The sequence below is a fragment of the Aotus nancymaae genome, unplaced genomic scaffold, assembly GCF_030222135.1.
Source record: "Aotus nancymaae isolate 86718 unplaced genomic scaffold, 86718_ANA_hifiasm-v0.15.2.pri h1tg000012l, whole genome shotgun sequence".
In the NCBI taxonomy this organism is placed as follows: Eukaryota; Metazoa; Chordata; class Mammalia; order Primates; family Aotidae; genus Aotus; species Aotus nancymaae.
The window spans coordinates 40,782,082-40,791,217 of record NW_026988423.1 but is presented as its reverse complement, the minus strand read 5'-3'; the positions used below and the strand labels follow the sequence as shown (position 1 = coordinate 40,791,217).

Genomic DNA, 9,136 nt, shown 5'->3' with positions numbered 1-9,136 from the left:
TGCCTAGCACAGGTGCACCATCAACCTCATCACTAAGTAAACCTCTATATTTTATATTTTATTCACATCTTTGATGGTGGAAATGATGTGATAAACACAGTGGACTAAAGGCCTCTGAGGTCTCTTCACGGGATCCTATCTGGTGGACCCCCAGATCTGCCAACACAGAGAAGGCATCTGTAAACATGTGCAGGACAGAGGCCAGACAAAACTGTCTCTCTCAGCCTCAAAGTGGCCTGGCAGTCACAGGAACGCCATGTGGGGTCTGGCCTGTACGATGAGTCAAGCTTTCGGCTTCAGGCACCCCACTGCACCACAAAACCAAGATGTGCCTAACAAAGAAGAATCAGCCAGCCTACTCTCCCTAATGAAAGGTTCTCCCCGGGGCCTGAAAACTTGGGGGATAATTCCTCCCTCCTCAGGCCCGGTCCCAAGGTACAAGACCACTTGCACCAGCAGTGTGGGTCAGCAAGAGAGCAGAAGCCAGAAGAGGGCAGGCTGATGATAAGTACCCCCTGAAGATCAGGAGAGAGGCCCTCTAGGTCCCATGTAGCAGTTACATCAGACTGGAACACCCCATTTACAGGAGACTAGAAAACCCCTGCCTCGCCCTCACTTGGGGCTGACGCCATTTTAGGCCTCAGCCCGTCTGCACCCAGGCGCTTGTTAAAACAGCATGTTGCTCCACACCGCCTCGAGTTGTTTGCTGGCGCGCTCAGGATTTGAACCAATAATAGAGCCTTGCACCTAATATCCCAGGTAGTAATCCAAGAGCGGTATCTGCATGACACCCCTCCTCCTCCACCCTCCATATCCAAGCGATCACCAAGGATACAAGCCGGCCAGGCAAGGTAGCTCAAGCCTGTAAGCCCAGAACTTTAGGAGGCTGAGACGTGTGGATCACCTGAGGTCAGGAGTTAGAGACTGGTCTGGCCAACACTGTATAACCCTGTCTCTACTAGAAATTCAAAAATTAGCGTGGTGTGGTGGCAGGTGCTTGTAATCCCAGCTACTCGGGAGGCTGAGACAGGAGAATCGCTTGAACCTGGGAGGCACAGGGTAGTGAGCCGAGATCATGCCACTGCACTCCAGCCTGGGCAACACAGCAAGACTCTGTCTCAAAAAAAAGAAAAGAAAATAATTAGTATAGTTCTGTCTCCAGAAAAGGGGTCTTGTCCAAGACTCTAACAACAGGTTTTTGGATCTCACACGAGATGGAATTTATGGCGAGCCACAGAGTCTAGTGACGTTAGGAGAGTTTGTTAGCCACTACTAAGTTACAGAGCAGGGAGTCCTCAGGAAGCAAGAGGAGGAATGCACCTGTTTTAAAGAAAAAAAATTATTTTTGAGATGGAGTTTTACTCTTGTCACAATGACATGATCTCAGCTCCCTACAACCTCTACTTCCTAGGTATAAGGATTCTCCTGCCTCAACCTCCGCAGTAGCTGGGATTACAGGTGTGCACCACCACGTCTGGCTAATTTTTTTGTATTTCTTTTCCATTTTAATTTATTTTTATTATTTTTTATTTTTTCTCTTGAGACGGAGTTTCGCTGTTGTTATTCAGACTGGAGTGCAATGGCACTATCTCGGCTCACTGCAACCTCTGCCTCCTGGATTCAAGCAATTCTCCTGCCTCAGCCTCCCGAGTAGCTGGGATTACAGGAGTGCACCATCACGCCCAGCTAATTTTTTTATTTTTAGTAGAGACGGGGTGTCACCTTGTTGACCAGGATGTCGATCTCTTGACCTCGTGATCCACCCGCCTCGGCCTCCCAAAGTGCTGGGATTATAGGCGTAAGCCACCGTGCCCGGCCAATTTTCATTTTTTTATTTATTTAATTTTAAAAAATTCAATCCCTGTAGAGACTGCCAATAATTGCCAAAGCCGACTATATTTCCAGTCATCATGGCAGGGTATTGGGAAAAGTTTTCAATTAGCAATAATTACGCCTCAGAGAAACCTCATTGGCTACGATACTGGCTACGATACTGCCACTGTGCAAAGCTATTTTTTGTATTTTTAGTAGAGACTGGGTTTCACCATGTTGGCCATGCTGGTGTCCAACTCTTGGCCTCAAGCGATCTGCCCTCCTCGTTCTCCCAAAGTACTGGGCTTATAGGTGTGAGCCACTGCGCCTGGCCTTAATGTTTGTTTATATAGGTTATTAAGAATACTGTTCTCGCCGGGCGCGGTGGCTCAAGCCTGTAATTCCAGCACTTTGGGAGGCCGAGGCGGGTAGATTACAAGGTCAAGAGATCGAGACCATCCTGGTCAACATGGTGAAACCCCATCTCTACTAACACAAAAAATTAGCTGGGCATGGTGGCGCATGCCTGTAATCCCAGCTACTCAGGAGACTGAGGCAGGAGAATTGCCTGAACCCAGGAGGCGGAGGTTGCGGTGAGCCGAGATTGCGCCACTGCACTCCAGCCTGGGTAACGAGCGAAACTCTGTCTCAAAAAAATAAATAAATAAATAAATAAATAAATAAAAGAATACTGTACTCTCTTATAAAGGCCTGTGATCAGTTTGTGTCAGGCTATTAATATTGCTACTTTTCTGTTACTATTGTTTTTAACAATTTATGAGTGTACACTTAAAGTAAACTTATTATTATTATTTTTTTTTTGAGACAGAGTTTCGCTCTTGTTACCCAGGCTGGAGTGCAATGCCGCGATCTCGGCTCACCGCAACCTCCGCCTCCTGGGTTCAGGCAATTCTCCTGCCTCAGCCTCCTGAGTAGCTGGGATTACAGGCATGTTCCACCATGCGCAGCTAATTTTTTGTATTTTTAGTAGAGATGGGGTTTCACCATGTTGACCTGGATGGTCTCGATCTCTTGACCTCGTGATCCACCCGCCTCGGCCTCCCAAAGAGCTGGGATTACAGGTGTGAGCCACTGCGCCCAGCCAGTAAACTTATTTTTAAATTAAGAATGCTTTTTGCAGGCTGGGCGCAGTGGCTCATGCCTGTATTCCCAGCACTCTGGGAGGCCGAGGCAGGCAGATCACCTGAGGTTGGGAGTTCAAGACTAGCCTGACCAACATGGTGAAACCCCGTCTTTAAAAAAAAAAAAAATGCTTTTTGCTTAACCAACTCTTATATTTTTATGAATTTTGGGTCTTTATTTGGTTATTAACTTGTTCCCGCAACCATAAATATTTTATAACCAAAGGTGCTCAATCCCTAAATATATAATCCAACAAATTTAATGTGTGTGTGATAGGGTCTCACTCTGTCTCCCAGGTGTGAGTGCAGTGTTGCAATCATGGTTGGCTCACTGTGGCCTCAAACTCCTGGGCTCAAGCGATCCTCCCACTTCAGCTTCCTAGGTAGCTGGGACCACAGGCAAGCACCACCATGCCAGCTAATTTTTATATTTTTTGTAGACATGGGGATCTCACTATTTTCCCAGGCTGGTCTTGAACTCCTGATCTCAAATGATCATCCCACCTTGGCCTTCCAGAGTGCTGGGATTACACTCGTGAGCCCTGCACCCAGCCCAGATTTAACTTTTTCTAAAGCTTTTATTTAAAATAAAGTCACTGTGGTTAAGATGCCTCTGACAGTTTTGCATTTTAAGTGTGAAGACTATGTTGAGTGAATTTTTCCATCAGTTGTAAAATGTGCATCCATGTTTATTTCACTCCTATAGTTTCCAATTAATTATCCCTTCTTTCTTTTTAGAAAAACCTGGGCTAGTCGGCTCCTTTTCAGTTTGCATTTCCAGAACGATGGCGCTGAACACTGCGCTACGACTTTAAGTGGTGCAGCGGAACGGCCACCAGAGGGCGCGCATCCTCCGCCAGCGCTATGAGCGCAAGGGCCCTGCAGTGCCCCTGGCCACCAGCAGAAGGCGAGCTGGAGCAAGGCAGCATAACTGCCTAACAGCCAAGCGACTCTAACCAACAGAAGCCCCGCTTTTATATAGGCTTACAACTCCAGATATTACACGTGAAAGGATCTTGGGTTTACAGTTCTAGACATCACATGTGAAAAGCTCTTGGTCCATGGAGTAGGCGTGGGGTGGGGTTTGAACTTGTTTACGTTAAAACAATGCCTTCCGGAAAGATTCCCCCACACCATGCCTGCGATCTATAGGAGAGAGATTAAGGCGGCACCCGGTTGGCCAGCCTTTACATCTATTGAAATACAGTGTGGAAGTCAAGGGGGAGGTGATCTTAGATGCTTGGGTCTCCTTCCTCACCAGGTCACCTCCTCCCTGCACATGGCCACTCTCCCACGTGGGGTACTTTCCAGTCTCACAATCGCTCTGAGCAACTGGGGAAAGAAGACAGCTATGGAACCTCTCCCTTGTCCAAGTCACTCTGCTGACAGACCTGCATAACTCATCTCACTGAACCCTGGACCACCCTGGGAAGAATACCTCTCCCCCTGTATTTCACAGAAAGACTATGAGGCGGTCAGGCACGGTGGCTTACACCTGTAATACCAGAACTCTAGGAGACCGAGGCAGGTGGATCATGAGGTCAGGAGTTCAAGACCAGCCTGGCCAAGATGGAGAAACCCCGTCTCTACTAAAAACACAAAAATTAGCTGGGCGTGGTGGCGAGCACCTAGAAGCCCAGCTATTCGGGAGGCTAAGGCAGGGAATTGCTTGAACCCGGTGTCAGGTGTCCATATGCAAACCTAGAGCCTGAAACTCTGGAGTCCTGCTTGCCTCCTGATCGTCTCCCCCCACCCCCCCAACCCCCGCATTCACCATTGTCCATGATCACCCAGCGGGGAACTTCCCAGAGATGGCCCCTCACCCAACCCTGCCATCTTAACTGTTCTTATGATAATGTGAATACCTCACCCATCCTGTCATCTTAACTGCTCTTAACCCCCAGGCGCCATTGTAACTAAACTTACGGTAATGTATACTCCTTGCCCCTACCCCCACCACTGTAACTGATCTTACTCTCTGTAAGTTTCCACTGCCCACCCCAAACCTATAAAACCAACTACTATCCCGCTGCCCTTTGCTAACACCCTTTCCAGCCTTAGCCAACCTGCACCCAGGTGAATAAACAGCCACGTTGCTCACACAAAGCCTGTTTGGGGGGAGTCTCTTTATTCAAAGTGCATATTTTCAACATCCGGGAGGCGGAAGTTGCAGTAAGCTGAGATCGCACCGCTGCACTCCAGCCTGCGCAACAGATCGAGATTCCATCTCAAAAATAAAAATAAAAAACAAAGACTATGAGGCTAGCAGAGGCTGTGACCAAGCACATGACCCAAGCTTTGCTGGCAGTAGCTGAATGGGAACTAGGTTCTCACATTCACAGGGTGTAATGAGGGCCTCCTGATTACAAGATCCAAAATGTGACTGGCGCTTCCATTAACATGTACATATATTTGTCTGCATGCCATTCTTCCCCACAATCCCTCAGGTATGTCCCATTTCTGCTAAATTTTATCCTCCAAACTTCTAACCCTTAATACCCTAAATAAAAAACCAATCTTAGGCAATCCCATTCCTAATTTAATACTAAATTACACTAGGAAATTAAATCACAAGAACAGAAAGGCATAGATGAATGTCTAGCATAATTATACAATTAATAATGCTCAACAAAATTATCATAATCTGATAGTAAGACATATGTGAAGGATTACAGACCATAATCACTACCCCCTTTTCTCAGAAAATCAAGCTGGTTTTGCATACTAAAGCCATCCCTGCAAATAAACATCAACTAAGCAGAATGAAGAACCCAGATACCCATCTCCATAGATGCAGGAAGTACTTTGCACAAAGCCAACACCATTTCATCATATATGACCAACAGCTCGGGGCACGGTGGCTCACACCTGTAATCCCAGCACTTTGGGAGGCCGAGGCGGGTGGATCATGAGGTCAAGAGATCGAGACTATCCTGGTCAACATGGTGAAACCCATCTCTACTAAAAATACAAAAAATTAGCTGGGCATGGTGGTGCGTGCCTGTAATCCCAGCTACTCAGGAGGCTGAAACAGGAGAATTGCCTGAACCCAGGAGGCAGAGGTTGCGGTGAGCCGAGATCGCGCCATTGCACTCCAGCCTGGGTAACAAGAGCGAAACTCCGTCTTGGAATAAATAAATAAATAAATAAATAATTGACCAACAAACTAGGGATAGGAATTTCTGTTAACACAGCAATCAGCCTCTATGCCAAACCTATAACTAGAACCATCTCCATTGTTAGGGCCATATATGACAAAAACACAGCTAACATCACAAACAATGAGGAAAAGTTAAAATCTCTTCCTCTAAGATCGGGAACAGGTTTGGCTACTTTTACCACTTTTATTCATCATAGTACTGAAAGAGCAGTTAGACAGGAGAATGCAATAAAAGCCACCCAAATTGGAAAAAAAGAAGTCAAATTGTCTGCTTGCAGGTGAAATGATCACATACATATACAGAGAAAACCCTAAAGATTCTACAAAAAATATATACTAGAAATAATAAATTTACTAAAGTTGAAAGACACAATCTCAATACACAAAAATGAGTAGCACACCTATGCGCCAATAGTGAGACACCTAAGAAAGAAATCAAGAAAGCTACTTCATTACAGTAGCTACCACTTCCACCAAAAGATACCTAGAGATGAACTTAACCAAAAAGGCGAAAGATCCCACAATGAAAACTACAAAACATAGATAAAAGCTATTAAAGTGGACATAGGTAAATGGAAAGATATCCCATGTCCAAGCACTAGAAGAATATTGTTAAAATATCTATATCACCCAGTGGAATCTACAGAATGAGCACAATCCCATTAAATTACAAAAGACATTCTTCATAGAAATAGAAAAAATATATACTAAAATTTACACAGACATGCAAAATACCTCAGACAAAAGAATCTTGCATGAAAAGAAAAAAGCTGGAAGCATCACACTACCAAATTTCAAAATATACTACAAACCCACAGTAACCAAAACAGCATGGAACTGGCACCAAAAATGGGGCCAGGGAGAGACAGAGATAGATAGATGAATGACAGACAGACAGACAAATGAAACAGAATAGAGAACTCAGAAATAAATTCACACATTTACTGTCTACTCATTTTTAACAAAGGCACCAAGAAGACACCTTCAGGAAGGACAGTCTCTTCAATAAACTGTGCTAGGAAAACACAACACCCACATGTACAAGAATAAATCTAGACCATTATCTTACCATATACAAAAATCTACTCAAAATAAAGATTTAAATGTAGGACTTGAAACTACGAAACTACCAGAGAAGAAAAAATAGGATAAATGCTTCATGAAATTGGTTAGGACAAGGGATTTTCAAATAGACATCAAAAGCACAAGCAGCAAAAGCAAAAACAGACAAATACAATTACATTAAATGTAAAAGTTTCTGCAAAGCAGAGGAAGCAATCAGTAGCATGAAGAAACAATCCAGAAAATGGAAGAAAGTATTTGCAAATTACGCATCAGGCAAGGAGTTAATACACAAAACATATAATGAACTCAAACTACTCAAAAGCAAAAATACAAATAACCTGATTTAAAAATCAGAAAAAGACTTACCCAAAACCTTTGTTCCTCACCGTTATTTCCCCATCTTCTTTTCCCAAATGAATTTGGCCTGCTCCCTCTCGCCACCCTTTCTCTTCCTCCATCTACCCTGAAACTTTTTCACCATTTTCCCCCACTTTCATTTCGAAAAGCCTTCTCTATGCTCCCGCTCACTACTGTTTTTGCCATTCATCAACCCAAAAACTTTTCTTCACTGTTTCTCACCACCGTCTTTTCTCCTTTTCCCTGGCCACCTTCTTTTCCCCTCTCCTGCTCTCATCACCCTCTTTTGCTCCTTCATCTACACAAAAACACTTCCCCCATCTTTTCTCAAAGCCTTCTCCCCACTCCTGCTGCTCACCACCTCTTTTCCCCCTTCATATCCCCAAAACTGTTTTCCCCATCGTCTTTCCCCCCTTGCTGCCCTCTTTCCCTTCTCAATCTACACAAAAACATTTACCCATCCTCTTTTCACAAACCCTTCTCCTCCTCCTTGCCACTCTTTATCCTCCAGATATCCCACACTATTTTCCCCATTGTCTTTTTCCCAATCTTCTTTCCCTACTCCCGCTTGCCACCCTCTTTCCCCTCCATCTACTTAAAAGCTTTCCTCTTTTCGCAAAACCTTCTCCCTCCTGCTTGACATTCTTACCCCTCCCTCTCTGTACCCCTTTTTCTCCTCCCACTTGCCACCCTCTTTTCCCCCCACCTCCATCTACCCAAAATTGTTTTAACCACCGTCTTCTTTCCCTGCCTCTCTTTTCTTCCAACTGTTTTTGCAAATCTTCTCTCCATTCTGCTCACCCCTCTGTTCCCTACTCATCACCCTCTTTTTCCTCCTCCCACTTGCCAGAGAGTGAGACTCCATTTAAAAAAAAAGAGAGAGACTGTTAAATGTGCATAGATATCTTCATAAGTCATCTATTTTCTGTTTTCTACACATCTTGAAAGGCAGTCCCAAATGGTGGGTGATTATCTAGGTTGTAAAAATAAAACATACTTCCTCTTCCCTTGAATATAAAACAGCATTGTGGGATTAGTGCTTTTTTCTTGGATCATTGTTCAGAAGGAGGGTCAGCCCCCAGACAACCACATTTTTACTGTCATGAAAGGCAAGAGAAAATGTAGAGCTCAATTTACCCAATGGACAAAAAGGCTCAAATGATGGCACAACTTAGCAGCCAAATTCCTATCAAGTACAGACTTTGGACGTACTGATCCCTCTCCACCTGCAACCAGGAACATGCACTTTCAGTGACATCATTCGAAGTTACCCTGCCCAGACACACTCTTCATTGATTCTCTGAAGGGCAGTTCCAACAGACTCTCTGGGGCTTTCTCTGCATCATGAGAGGCAGTGCAGCTCTGCCCTTCACCTTCCTGTACTTTGTCGCCTCTTCCCTATGATCTCAGAGGAACCTTGTCTCAGGCCAACTGTTTGTTCCTTGGGCTCCTTCATTTCCCCTAAAAATCACTTACTCCCCCTCTAAGTTGCCTCCATCTCCATCTCCATCTCTCTCTCCTGAAAAGACAGCACTCTTTAAGCATCGACCATCTGACTCTTCTTGCAGTCTCATTTTTCAGCCGGCTCCCATGTTTATGC

General features: G+C 44.8%; 1 non-coding gene across 1 annotated transcript; it reads right to left on the bottom strand.

Moving 5' to 3' along the window:
- Positions 1–1,858: 1,858 nt before the first annotated feature.
- On the bottom strand, positions 1,859–1,992 carry LOC135274728 (U4 spliceosomal RNA). The gene has a single exon (XR_010342497.1). It is a non-coding gene; the product is annotated as a U4 spliceosomal RNA (small nuclear RNA).
- Positions 1,993–9,136: the final 7,144 nt, after the last annotated feature.